General features: G+C 43.4%; 1 long non-coding RNA gene and 1 pseudogene across 1 annotated transcript; one reads left to right on the forward strand and one right to left on the reverse strand.

Annotated features, from left to right (window-relative positions):
• The first annotated feature begins 306 nt into the window (after positions 1-306).
• LOC120584004 (uncharacterized) lies at positions 307-5,063 on the forward strand. The gene is made up of 3 exons (XR_005647920.1): positions 307-384; positions 2,917-3,031; positions 4,396-5,063. It is a non-coding gene; the product is annotated as an uncharacterized LOC120584004 (long non-coding RNA).
• A 9,028-nt stretch (positions 5,064-14,091) lies between these two features.
• On the reverse strand, positions 14,092-14,210 carry LOC120584050 (uncharacterized; annotated as a pseudogene).
• Between the last annotated feature and the right edge of the window lie 794 nt (positions 14,211-15,004).

The following is a 15,004-nucleotide window of genomic DNA, read 5'->3' on the forward strand; positions in this document are numbered from 1 at the left end:
ATGTTGAGTGAGGAAACTGACAAACAAAATGGATGCAGTCAGGCTCCCTCCCAGCAAGCCATGCGGTTCCCGGGTAGCCCTATCTACAGCGTCCCAGGTGACCTAATTAGATACAGCGTCCTATACAATCTATAGGTTGTGATTGGTTATAGTACCTGGCCTTAAGCCACTATTATGCACTTTGTTATAAGAACAGCCCCGCCTGTGCAGGCTGGGGGCAGATGGAGCTGTGCCTGTGCCTTGCTGTGTCCTGCTGTGCCTGAATAAAGCGATGTCACATCTGCCCACAGCTCCTCGCATATTCTTTCAGCTGCCAGAACCGTGCACCCCAAGCTTCGGTACCCCGAACCTGTAGAAAAATTGGCGTAGCTGGCAGGATGCCAGGTAAAGGGACCCTCCACCCCAGAAGAGGAGTAGGAGGAAGAGGAAGGCATGTGGCCCCCACACAGTATGTGGTATCCCGTTGTCTCGGTTCTTGTGACTCGGACTTACCCGGAGGGGTGGGAAGGGGTAGACAGCTCCCCTCGCCAGTACAGAGAAGGCACTCGGCTCCCTGGATGGACAGCTGCCAGAAAAGGCCAGAGTTGCCGCTGGCCGCATAGGTTGGCTGTTGCTAACCCCCCCTGAAACGATGTGGACAAAACTTTGCAAGAAGCTGCACAGGTCCATTAATTGCATACAAAAGAGGAGGCTCTGGAGGTGTGTTTGCAACAGTTAGAGGACGAGCTGTCCTGTGACACAGCACAGGACACCCTGGAGGTGGAAGAGCCTAGAGAAGACGCCAGATGAGTGCAAGCCCAGCCTATCATACACCGGAAGGTAAAACATGAACAGCCCCTGGGATGGGGGGGGAGTACAGGCTAGGGACCCCACCGTGACAGAATATACCACCTACACCCCGTACACCCCTACTGAGTTAAGGGAGTTGGGAGAGCAATGCCGGCAGAGATCAGGGGAGCCCCTGCCAGCGTGGCTGTCGCGTTCGTGGGATGAAGGGGCAGACAGCATAGTTTGCTCCCCGGATGAAATGGAGAGGCTGGCCTCCTTTCTGGTACACGCCTCCCTGCGGCAACGCCTACAGAAATGTCGCAGGCTGGCCCCAGGGCAAGGTGATCACGCCCTCATGGAGGGGATGACCGCTGCTGTGCGACCTGTCCGGGATGACTCAAGAGAGCTACCAGACGCAGTGAGTAAATGGCAACCATATGCGGAGTTGGTGCAAATCATCCGCGAGCTGAGAATGCGACAGACTATGTTCAGTTTGAACACGCGTGGACCAGATGATGAACGGTTCACCTCAGGAATGAGGGACTGAGCCCTGGGGACTACAATGTCTTCTTCCTTTGGGTCCTTGCTAGCCATCTTGGCTCCCGATGTTGGGTGGCGTATCCACGAAGTGGCCACCGTGGGAGACGTGGAAGGGTGACGGCAGGACCGTGGCAACCGAGGTGTCCACGCAGTTAAGTCTCAGTCTTCCCCAGCAAGAAAGGCAAGGAAGACAGGGAAGAAGCCACCCGCTACTGCTGGACCCGTATGGGTGACCCGAACGCAAATGCGGGCAGATTTGCTGATGGCGGGTGTAGACCCAGAGAAAATTGACAGACGGCCCAATGCTGTGCTGTCAGAATTACGGCGGCAGTTGAAACTGACACAGCAGTTCCAGAAAAGCGCAAAACTGATATGTGATAGAGCTTGGCCGGTGGCTCTGAAAGACTTCCTGACAGTCCCAGACGCACTCTTTCCGCATGACCAGGGAGAAGGCCGAGGTGCCCGTCTGGAAGGGAGGGGCGGGGACGGGAGGCTACATGTGGTACTTGCAATCCACTGGTCCCCCCAAAATGTCCAACCCGTGCTAGCGTTGGGAGACACTGGGGCCGACTGCAGCCCGATACACAGCCACCCAGAGAGATTCCCAGGCCAGCAGCGTACACTGATGGCTACGGAGGCAAGACCATAAAGACAAAAGCTGTGACTGTACCCCTGGGGATTGGGCGGTTGCCTCTGCACCCCTACAAGGTATATGTGTCTCCGGTCCCAGAATACATCCTAGGCGTGGACGTTTTGCAAGGCCTGTGCTTGCAGACATCAGCGAGGGAGTTTCACCTAAGTGATACAAGCCGTAGTGAGTGGACACACTTGACACCCCCCTCAAGAAGTGCCACCCCCACTGACGGTGGTGAATGTCAAGCAGTATCACCCACTGGAGGCCATGCAGAGATTGAGGCTACTATTCAGGAATTAGAAAAGGCACAGATAGTATGCCCTACACACAGCCCTTTCAATGCCCCCGTGTGGCCTGTCCGGAAGCCTGATGGCACTTGGAGAATGACCGTTGACTATTGTGAGCTGAATAAAGTAACGCCACCACCGCGTGCTGCAGGGCCCTCACCCATGAACTCACGGACAGACTAACAGTACAACTGGGAACATACCTCTACATAGTGGACTTGGCTCCTACCAGTCAAGAGCAATTTGCCTTCACGTGGGAAGGACAACAATGGACATTCCTTGTGCCTTTTAATCTGAAATGAATCTCTTACAGGCAGCATATGTAAGGGTCCTGTTTCCTTATCCATTAGCCACCCTATTTTATTAGATTGGAGCATTTAATCCATTTATATTTAAAATAATTATTAATATGTAGTTATTGTCATTTTATTATTCATGCTTTTTATCTTTTCTTCTTAAAGAAGTCTGTCTAATGTTTCTTGTAATATTGGTTTGGTGGTAATGAACTCCTTTAGCTTTTCCTTATCTGGGAAGCTCTTTATCTGTCCTTCAATTCCCCAGGGATACCCGCATAGCCCAACCATCATGGTTTGGTAGCAGTGGATTTGGCTGTATGGCACTGTCTGCCGACCATTGTGTTGTTCTATTACACTGATGATATCATGTTAACCTCTGCTTCCCTTTCAGATTTAGAGCAAGCTGCCCCAGCGTTACTACACTTGAAAACATGGCTGGGCCGTGAACGATGCCAAGATACAGCGCCCTGGCCTATCTGTCAAATTCTTGGGAGTTATCTGGTCAGGTAAGATGGAAGTTATTCCTGAAGCAGTGATTGATAAAATCCAGGCCTTTCCATGCCTGACAACAGTAAAAGAACTACAGAGTTATGTGGGCCTGCTGGGGTATTGGAGGGTCTTCATACCTCATTCGGTGCAAATGGCCTGCCCCCTTTACCCCTTAGTAAAAAAGGGAGCCACATGGGATTGGACCGAACAGATAGAAAAGGCCTTTTCGGGAACCAAAGGAGCTGTCCAGCAGGGTAGGCTCTGAGAGTCACTGACCGTGAATGGCCATTTGAATTGACCCAGGAAGGCCAAGGTTGGGGGTTCTGGCAGTGCTCTGAGTGGAGCCGAGTGCCTATTGGGTTTTGGTCTCAGCTCTGGAAGGGAGCAGAGAGCAGATACTCACTGATAAAGAATTAGCCGCCACCTATATGGCCCTAAAGGCGACAGAAGCCACCCCTGAGACTGCCAAGGTGGTAGTAAATACCACGTACCCCATACAAGGGTGGGTCCATACGTGGATCAGTTCCCCCAAGACTGGGGTAGCACAGACGCCAACCCTAACCAAATGGGGTGCAGACTTAGAGCAGAGAAGTGTGCTGGCAACCAGCCCACCAACATCTGAACTGCAGCAGGTCTTAAGACCCAAAGAATTCATGACTGGTACAGAGATGGGTGGCCGTAGGAGTTCAGCTGGCCGCTGACAGCATATGGTTTGACACAGGGCAAAGCAGCCAATGGGCAGAACTTAGGGCCATATAGTTTGTGATAACACATGAAGATGGCCCGCTGACAATCTGTAGAGACAGCTGGGCTGTCTTTAAGGATCTAACCCTGTGGCTTTCCACTTGGAAGTGGCAACAGTGGACGGTAGGACACCGACTCCTGTGGGGACGAGCCATGTGGCAAGATTTGTGGGACTTAGGTCAAGACAAAGATGTTACTATCATGTCACTGGATGTGCCCTGTTGGCGCGTGCGCGGGGATGGGCCTCGTGGAAGTGGGGTGGCAACGGCGAGGCCAGGACAGTGGCAAGAGGGGTGAAGGGATCACGGGACACTGGCTGAGAGGATTGGACACGCTGGGGGCGTGGTGGTCAGGGCAGGGCCCTCAAATAGACGACAGGCCATGGGAGGGACTTGTCCTCGACAGTCAGTAGGGAAGCGACCTTGTTCATGATTGATATGCTTGGCCTCTTTTCTTTGTTAACGATTAATGGTTTTATACTGTGTAGTTATGTATTTATGGAAATAGTCTTAATTTCTTATCTGTTTATTGATGAAATTATATTTTCTTCGTGAGAAACACTTTTTTGACTTGAAGGTAATTTTTGAAAAGTTTTAAATCTATCTCTTTTAGTACATTTTCTATTTTTTATTTTCAGAAATCTCATGACTAAAATCTACCATCTCAGCCAACTGTGCGTGTACCGCCCAGTCCTGTTAAGTATATGTACACTGTTGTGCAACTGATCTCTGGAAACTTCCATCTTACAAAATTGTCCCAGTACCCATAAACAACCTGTTCCCTTCTTTACTCCCAGCCCCTGGCTGCTGCCATTGACATGGACTGCATTAGGTGACTCACCTAAATGGAATCATGAAGTATCTGTGTGACTTGGTTGCTCCACTTAAAAAGTTTTCACATTTTTCCTGTGTTGTATCACGTGACAAACTGTTTCCATTTCAAGGCCGAATAATATTTCAATGTATATATATGCTACATTTTCAGTATTCATCAATCTTGAATATTTGGGTTCTTTACATCTATTACTGATTTTTTTTTTAAGTTTCAATTCCAGTCGATAGTCAATTTTATAGTAATTTCAGATGTACAGAATAATGGTCGACTTTTATATAACTTACAAAGCGGTTCCCTCAATAAATCTTGCAATCACCTGACACCATATAGTTATTACAATATTATTGGCTATATTTTTTGAGCTGCGTAGAATCGATTCCAAGCAGCTGGCCATGGGGGAATGGGGAATTCGGGTCAAAGCATACGAGATTCCGTTAATACGAGATGAATAAATTCTGGAGCTCTAAAGCACAGCATGGCGACTCTGCTTCATTATAGTGGATATTATACTTCACACTCGCTGAGAGCGCGTTTCTTAGATGCTCTCACCACACACAAATGGTAACTACACGAGTTAATGGTATGTTAATTCGCTGGGCTGTTCAAATCGGTTCATCATGTGTACACATTTCCTTTTTTTGTGACTTGAGCTACCGCTGGATGTGCAGAAATGCACAGCAGGATGCTGGGTGAAGGCTCTTGAGTCACAGGATTTAATGACAAAGATCTTAAGGCACCAAAATATACAGTCCTTTGCTCCCATTTTCCGCTCTTGGTTCAAGAACTGTGAGCAGCAGCCTTGAGACTGGAGGTGCAGCCGCTCATGGTCCGACCTCAAAATCCCAACATGACAGAAAAAGGCTCCAGAGAATGGCAGTTTTGCAGCTTTGTTATCCATCAGAATCAAAGCAGGAGACGGGAGTTACATGAGATCCACTGCTGGGTCGATTAAGGGGAGCGAGAGAACGCGGATGGTGCTGAACTCACCTGGGATTGGATAAAAGGTAAAACGGAGAGACAAGTACACTTTCCCATGGGTGGGCGCAGGATAGATAACACAGCAGACAGAGATGGTCTGCGGGGACAAAGGCGACAATGAAGCTTCTGTGGTCTCTGCTCCCGTGCAGGCAGGTGTGCCCTTGGGAGTCTGCCGACATTTCAAACGTATGCTACCTTAGATGCCAAAAGAAGACAGGCTCCCTTAAGGGAAAAAGTGCCCTTTGTCAAGGAAGCGAGAGGCCCAGGACTTAAGGACCAGCCCTGACCGACTTTGACTTAGGAATTGTTCAGATCTGTCAACTGAAAAATGATATCGACTCGGTGTTTAGTCACCAGAAAGGATTTATTCAGGAAAAAGGAAAGGTTGCAAGCAAGTGCATGCAGACATGGCAAGCCCATGCGCATGCGGCTTTCAGGCCAAGGCGGAGGTATGGACAGAAGGGATGAGGAAGTGAAGGGAAAGGGAAGTTAGAACCCTAGAACTTCCTTCCAGGGCTCTTGCTCTTGGGCATCCCGGTTAAGTCATCCGTGTGAAAACATCCAGAAGCCCCAGCTCCTCCCAAAGACCCTCCGGGGTGTTTGCTTGAGGTTCCAGCTTGCCTTTACCACCCAGAACAATAATGTGATGAATCTGTCATTCGTTTGGAGTGTGTTGTTTAACTTGAGAGATATTATCCCGTACGCTACTGGCTTGAGAAATTATTGTAATTCCCACAGCAAACATGTGCTAAATAAATTGCTGGTGAAGGCACAAGCCTTCCGAGTATAACTTTGCCTCCTCCCCAAACCAAAACACGACACCGAGAGACAGAACTTCACCTGTAAAGGCTCTGAACAGGAAGGATGGAGACACTCAGGCTAAACCCTGTCGAACCCACTGCTGGCAGATGGCAAGGGAGTTGTCTCCCCGACACTTTCTACCTGTACTTGTCCCTCGGAAAGACAACCCCTCTCAAACACGTTAGACAGCGAAGTACGTCATGTAACACATCCGTTCCTACTATTGATTCTGAAGCAGCAAAAATAACGGGATGTTGAATTTATCCAAAGGGTGCTATCTTCATTGTTATGATAGCTTCCTTCCACAGTGTGATCCCTTTCCAAACCCATCCCTCGAAAATGGGTTCCCTTTTCTTAGTGAACCCCAAGGATTTTGACAGCTGAGAAGGTCAGGTGCTGCAGCAACATGACACTATCTCCTGGGCAAGGATGAAGGGAAGTCACGTGACTACAGGAGTCTATGCTGGAGTCTGCCATGGGGAACAGGAAGACTTTAGCCTCTTTTGGATCTTCGCCCCAAGACCTCTGCTGAACTCTTCCTGTCGTAGCTACCAGCATCTAGAGACTGACTAGGAGCAGGGGCTTCTCTCCTTCTGCCCAAGGACACACTATGCTCAGCCCCACAGTTCTAGATTCTCCCACTCTTCTCTGTACCTACTGTTCCCTCAGCACCACGAAGAACCGGATGGTGACGCATCTGCCTGTAATGATAAGGGATGGGCGTTTTACTTCCCCCCTGCCCCGCGACTGCCAGAAATGACTTGGATTTTTGCTTAATGCTGCTGAAGTCGGTGTATAGGCAGAGGGAGGGATCAGAGCCCACCAAAAGGGAGGGTGACCTTACACACTACCAGGGCACGATATTTGTTTGTTTCAACGAACGAACTTCTATGTTTTGAATCACGCAAAACTGATCCCAGTGCATTGGCACATAGAATATTGTTACCTACGACCCTGAATAAAGTGGAATAAGTTAACGGAATAACACTTCACTCATTACACATCAGTGTAAACATACTCAAATTTATTCCGCTTTATTAATGAAAACGTATTAGGTTCACAGTCTAAGTAAAGCAGGACAAAGCCAATGTATGAGCATTTGCAAAATACAAATTTCAAGCAGCCAATAAGAATTCAGGTTCTTCTAAAGCAATGATCTGAGAGCGGTGATTTGTATGGTTTTCAAGACAGGCTCACTGTTTCATAGACGTGGATGCACACTAACTCTACGTACTTAGGGTTGACTTGTCTATACTTTCCCAGATACCTCTGAAGATTTCTGTATTCCAACCACATCATATAATACTCGCGACTCCAACTATGGCTACTACGACAACACACCAAGTGTTTAATGAACTGCCACCTAGTTTCCTTAGAGAGCAATTTGCAAAACTAGTTAAAATTCAGAATATTTCTGTCTTAAATTAACACAAAGGACGATGCTCTAAACACCTACTTCATGGTGACATATCAAAGTCCTAAGTCAACCACAAATAGTTTCTCCATTTCGATTTTCTCCATACAATGACATCACAGTGCCCTCGATCTTCAAGGGAAAATTAGGTCAGAGTTAATATACAAGGGCTCTCAGACCTTTGAGACAGCAAAGACAGCAACCATTGACCCTCTGATCGTATATACACCAGAGTAAAAACAGAGCATCGAGTGATTTGCTAGTGTAATCACATTAATATTTCCTGTTTGAAAACCTCAAGAACTGTCAATGTATAAAGACACATTGTAAGTAATTATACCTGTCCAAATATCCATCCCCTTGATTACCAAATTTTCTAAGGTTTTTATCTTTGGATTAATTCTCTAAAAGTATTCTAATTTAGAGTGATAGAAAAAAAGTGTTTTATTTTTTTTTAATTTACTTATTTAAATTAGTTTAAGTATACATTCATTCATTAGACATCTATACGTTCATAAAACAATCTCCCCAATTGCTCTCTCCCTCCCCTGGCCCTCTGCCGTGCTCTCCATCCCTGTGACCAACTATAAACTACTAATTTGTACTACTTTACCCTTCACCCCGTTCTCCCAGCCCCGAACCCCCTCCCCTCTGTCTGTCACCCAATGTCCACTATATGTGTGAGTCTGTTTTTGATTAGTTTGTTCTTTTTGTTCCTTAGATTCCACATATACGTGAAATCATATGGTATTTATCTTTCTCTGACTTATTTCACTGAGCATAACAACCTCTAGGTCCATCCATGTCGTTGCAAATGGTAGGATTTCCATTTTTTAAATGGCTGAGCAATATTCCATTGTATATATGAACCATAATTTCTTTATCCAGTCTGTTGATGGGCATTTAGGTTGCTTCCATATCTTGGCTATTGTAAATTTTGCTGCCACGAATATTGGGGTGCATAGATCTTTAGGAAATATTGTTTTGGATTTGTTTGGATAAATACCCAGAGGTACAATTGCTGGGTCAAAACGTAGATCCATTTTTAATTTTTTGAGAAACCTCCATACTGTTTTCCATAGCGGCTGCACCAATTTGTAGTCCTACCAACAGTGAACAAGAGTTCCCTTTTCTCCACATCCTCGCCAAACAGTTGTTTTTTGTTTTATTGATGAGAGCCATTCTGACAGGTGTGAGGTGATATCTCATTTTGGTCTTAAATTACATTTCTCCGAAGGTTAGCGACCTTGAACATCTTTTCATACGTCTATTAGCCATCTGTATTTCTTTGGAGAAGTATCTGTTCTGGTCTTCTGCCCATTGTTTAATTGCATTGTTTGCTTTTTTGTTGTTGAGTTGTGTAAGTTCTTTATATATTTGGGATATTAACCCCTTATCAGATATGTCATAGTGAATATCTTCTCCTAGTCAGTTGTCTTTTTGTTTCGTTGATGGTTTCCTTCGCTGTACCAAAACTTTTTAGTGTGAGGTAGTCCCATTTATTTTTTCGTTTCCCTTGCCCGACGAGATATATCTGAAAAGAAGTTCCTGTCAGTAAGATCAGAGTTTACTGCCTATATTTAAAAGTGTTCTTGACTTACTACTTTCGACTGTGAATCCTCTGATATTTAGGATTTGATTTTCAATTCAATACTTCCCCACTTTTTTTACATCTTCGAACCACTTTGCAGCATGAATTCTGTGGTGTACTGAAGTGTATACTGTGGACAAAGGCCTTTCATCGCACATTAGGAATGTAGAATTTCTCCCCAGTAAGCATTTTCCGATATGCAGTGAGACTGTAGGTTCAGCTACAGGGTTTCTTACATTTTTTCCAGTTTTTAAATGCTTTCTCTCCATTATGAATTCTCATGTGTCAAGTAAGCTGTGAACAGTGAATGAAGGCATTGTCAGTCTCTACATTTGTAAGGCTTCTCTCCCGTATGAATTCTGTCATGCTGCGTAAGGTGTGAACGCCGATTAAAGTCTTTACCACATTTTTCACATTTGTAAGGCTTCTCTCCATTATGAATTCTCTGATGTTCAGTAAGTTTTGATCGCTGGTTAAAGGCTTTGCCACATTCTTTACACTTGTAAATCTCTCCAGTATGAATTCTCTCATGTTGAGTAAGATGTGAATGCTGAGTAAAGGCTTTGCCACAAATTTCGCATTTGTAAGGCTTCTCTCCAGTATGAATTCTCTCATGTTGAATAAGATGTGAACGCTGAGTAAAGGCTTTGCCACAAATTTCACATTTGTAAGGCTTCACTCCAGTATGAATTCTCTCATGTTGAGAAAGTTTTGAGGGCCGGTTAAAGGCTTGGCCACATTCTTTACATTTGTAGGGCCTCTCTCCAGTATGAATTACCTCATGTTCAGTAAGATACGAACGCCGATGAAAGGCTTTGCCACATGAGTCACATCTGTAAGGTTTGTCCCTGGTATGAATCATCTGGTGTTGAGTCAGCATTGAGGACTGCTTAAAGGCTCTGCCACATTCTCTACATGTGTAACTCTCTCTAGTGTGAATTATCTCATGTTCAGTAAGATATGAACGCTGAGTAAAGGCCTGGCCACATTCTTTACATTTGTAAAGCTTCTCTACAGTATGAATCATCTCGTGTTCAGTAAGATCTGAATGCTGATTAAAGGCTTTGCCACATTTTTCGCATTTATAAGTCTTCTCTGTACTATGAATCTTCTCGCGTGCAGTAAGACGTGGATGCCGACTAAAGGCTTTGCCACATTTTTCACATTTGTAAGGCTTCTTGCCACTATGAACTCTCTGATGTTGAGTAAAACATGCACGCCAAAAAAAGGCTTTACCGCATTGTCTACATTTATAAGATTTCTCTCCAGTATGAATTAGCCGATGTTTGGCAAGAACCGATCGCTGATTAAAAGCTCTGCCACATTCTTCACATTTGTAAGGTTTCTCTCCAGTATGAATTACCTCGTGTCTACTAAGATATGCACGCTGAATAAAGGCTTTACCACATTCTTTACATCTGTAAGGCTTCCATCCACTATGAATTCTCTCATGCTTACTAAGATATGAACGTTGAGGAAAGGCCTTACCACATACTGTACATGTGTAAGGCCTCTCTCCAGTATGGACTTTCTCATGTCTATTTAGACTCGATAATTGACTGAAGACTCTTCCACACCGATTACATTTGTAAGGTTCCTCTTCGGTACGAATGTCCTCATGAGATTGGTTCAAAGACTCGACACATTCACTACATGTGTTTATCTTCTCTACAATATGACTATTCTGATGTATAATGAGATTTGAACTTTGATCAAAGACTTTTCCACATGTATAATGATTCTCTAAAAACTGAGTTCTCTGACTTTTCTTAGGATCTGACCTTTGGTTCAAGTTTTCCCAAGATTCACTGAATTGATAACTTCTCTGTCTGTTACACGTACTCTGGTCATCATTGAAGACAAAAAGGCCTTTAGTGAGGGCTCAAATGTCATTAAACATGTAAAGCTGTTTCCAATTACCCCATGACACCTACTGAACCATGACGGTTGTATGAACACCCCCCGCCACACACATTCACAAAAACTATAACTTTGGAACGAGGGATGATTTCTCCATGGGAGAATAATGAATCCCTGGTTAACGACTTGTCGAATTCATCACATTTAGAATTTCTATCTTTATTATGAAATCTGATATTGAGAAAAGTGGGACTAAATGTTTAATCCAATCCTACATTTGAAATGACACAAAAAAATTATCCACACCACATATAAGGTAACCTCCCAAATAGTCCACATTTCCTTTCAGAGAATATAGATAGATAGATAGATAGATATCTTTATATATATATATGATATGATATAGATAGATCTATCTATCTATCTATCTATATATATCTTTAGAAAAGATATATTCTCCTTTCAGAGAATATAGATAGATAGATAGATAGATAGATAGATAGATAGATATCTTTATATATATATATGATATCTATCTATCTATCTATCTATATTCTCTGAAAGGAGAATATATCTTTTCTAAAGATATATATATAGATAGATAGATAGATAGATAGATAGATAGATATTATATATATATAAAGATATCTATCTATCTATCTATATATCTTTAGAAAACTGTTTACCGTCTTCACATTCAGAAACACATTGTTCTGCAAACGTAACTGCCTTAAAGGGATGGTTTTCCCAAGATGCATTGCCCTTCACACTCCCTCTCCCATTCCCAGTCTCCATTCGGTGTAAATTCTCAAGGCTCCACCTTCCATATCTTACCAGTAGCATTTTGTGGACTGGATCTTCTATGCTTGGCTTTGGCAACAAGCCTTGGGTATCATCAGAAAACAGAACAAAAAGATACCAAATAAATTATCATTCTTACTGCACTTTAAATTCTAATGCACAAATAAAACACTGATGACAAGACTGAGCAAGATGGCATAAGAGTAAACACTAGAACCTCGCTCCTCCATGAAGATGTGAACTTAGCAACAATTACTGACCCGATGGCCTTTTCGAGGACTCCAGAAACCAGTTGGGCGTTCCCAGCATGCCCAGGATAACAAACTATGAGGACGAGTCACATCAAAGCTGCTCACCCTACCTGGCGCGCCATTGCAATACTGTGAGGAGACCCCGGTTCCCAGTTTCTTCTCAGGAGACAAACAGATAAATGCATTGTATGTTCAATAGTCTAGCTTTTCCCAAGTTGCCTGAGGGATTCATTTACCTTCTGTATGACACTGAGTGCTAAGGGAATGGCAGTACAGTATGCATGCATGGCGGTGGCTGCTAAGAAGAATGACTAAGTGTTCAACACCAGAAAATGCAGTACTAAAGACAGACATCGAGGACAGGAAGATACCATGAGCTCTCCAGAAGAAACGGAAAATATTTTCAACTGGAAAATCACACACAAAAAATACAGAGTATACACAATCCAGAACCGGTCTGACGGGCCTTAAAATTTCTCACACAGCTGCCTGTTATCCTGTGTTCTCCTGTATAAGGCAAGTCCATAAAGCCTGGGACGGTGGCTGTTTCTTCTCTCAAATCTCAAGAAAAGATGACAGGGCATACAAGAAAACCAAAACATGGTCTAATCAGAGGACTAAATCTCCAGAAATAGGCCTTAAATCAATGGAGACCTATTCATTACCCGACCCAGAACTCAAAATATATTTTATGATTTTATAATGTTTTACATTATCCCAAATGTAACCACAAAAAAATACCTACACCATAGACATAAAAACAAACTAAGAAATCAAAGCATGCCACTACCAAACAGAATCAAAGAAATACAATGGAACACACTTGAGAGGAAAAGTGGGAAAAAGAGCTACAAAAATGCGCAAAAAACAACTTTAAAATGGTTATACTAGTTCATCCCTGTCAGTAATCACTTTAAAGCAGATGAATCTCCCCCAATCAAAAAACATAAGCTGGCCGAATGGATTAAAACATAAAATCCAACTACCTTCTGCCTACAACAGACTTTGGATGTGAGGACACACACATTTAACTATTATGGTGGGGAAAAGTATTCCATGCAATAACCAATAAAGGCCACCGATGGCCAAACTAATATCAGACAAATGCATGGTGTAAAAAAGTGTCACAAAACAATGAAGGACATTATAAAATGATAAAAGAGTGAATTAAACAGAAAGCTATAACGAATAACGAATATATTACGAACATGTAAAAATTGGTAAGAGCCGAAAAGAGTATGGGGTGTCCTCAAAAAATTACAAGCAGAACACCATACAACCGAGAAATTCCACTTCTGGGCATTTGTCCAAAGAATATGAAAACACTAATTCAAAGGATATATATGCACCCCTAAATCCACTGCAACAGTTTTTTACAATAGATAAGATACAGAAGTAACCTAAACATCCTTTGAAAGACCAATGGCTTAAAAATTATGTGATAAACATATACAATGGAATATTATTAAGCCAAGAGCAAGAAGAAAAATATGCCAGTGGCAACAACATGGATGGTAGAGCGGTATAAAGGTCTAGTTATAAAATGAGTAAGGCATGGAAATGTAACGTACAACATAGGAAATATAGTCAATGACATTGTACTACCTTTGTAAGGTGACAGATAGTTACTAGTCTTAGAGTTGTGATTACGTCATAAGATTTATAAATGAAGAATCACTATGTTGTCCCTTTTTTTCTTTTTCTTTCTTTTTTTTTAGGCAAGGCAACCCTTGGTTGACTTCACAGATTGGACCTTGTCAGCATACAACCCCTTATTTTATTTATTTATTTATTTATTTTTTACGCCTACAGCACCTGGTCTTCCTAGGTAGTCTCCTATCCAAGTACTAACCAGGCCCGACCCTGTTTAGCTTCCGAGATGAGATGGGATCGGGCTTGTTCAGGGTGGCATGGCCATAGACAAGTGTTTTATTTGTCAATCCGCATTAAGTTTTGAACTCTCATGTTTCAAATCAAATATTAAGGAAAAAAACAAACAAGTCGGTCATCAAGAGCACAAAATGAGAAGCCATACACTGAGAGAAATTTCTGGCAAAAGACACACCCATAAAAAACAATGCAAAACATACAAAGAACTCTCCACACTCAACAGTGAGAAAACTACTAGCCTGATGGAAAACTGGGCCAGGGACCTTAACACACACCGCACTAGAGAACACAAACAGATGGCAAAGCAGTACTTAAAAAGATGCTCCACATCACGTCACTAGGGAAATGCATAAGAAAACCCTGAGAATTAAACGAACAAACAGCAAATGAAAACTATACCACAAACCCAGCAGAAAGGCCAGTGACCAGAGCACCGACAACATCGAGTGCTGGTGAGGATGTGGAGAAACAGGAACTCTTGCTCATGGCTGGTGGGAATGCACAACGCCACAGCCACCTGGGGAGATGGACGGGTGCTTCTGACTGAACATTCTATCACCATATGACCCAGTAATTGTGCTCCTGAGTGTTTACCCAAAGACTTGAAAACTTTGATCCACACGAAAGCCCGTATGTTAATGTTTATAGCAACTTTATTCATAATTTCCAAACTTGGAAGCAACCAAGATGTCAATCGAGAGGTGAATAATTGTGGTAGACAGACAACAGACTGTTACTCAGCCCTATAAAGAAATAAGCTATCAAGCCAAGAATATACGTGGACAACTCCCAGATACATATTAAGTGAAAGAAGCCAATCCGAAAA

This window comes from Pteropus medius, unplaced genomic scaffold (assembly GCF_902729225.1).
Source record: "Pteropus medius unplaced genomic scaffold, Ma_sr-lr_union100, whole genome shotgun sequence".
Classification (NCBI taxonomy): Eukaryota; Metazoa; Chordata; class Mammalia; order Chiroptera; family Pteropodidae; genus Pteropus; species Pteropus medius.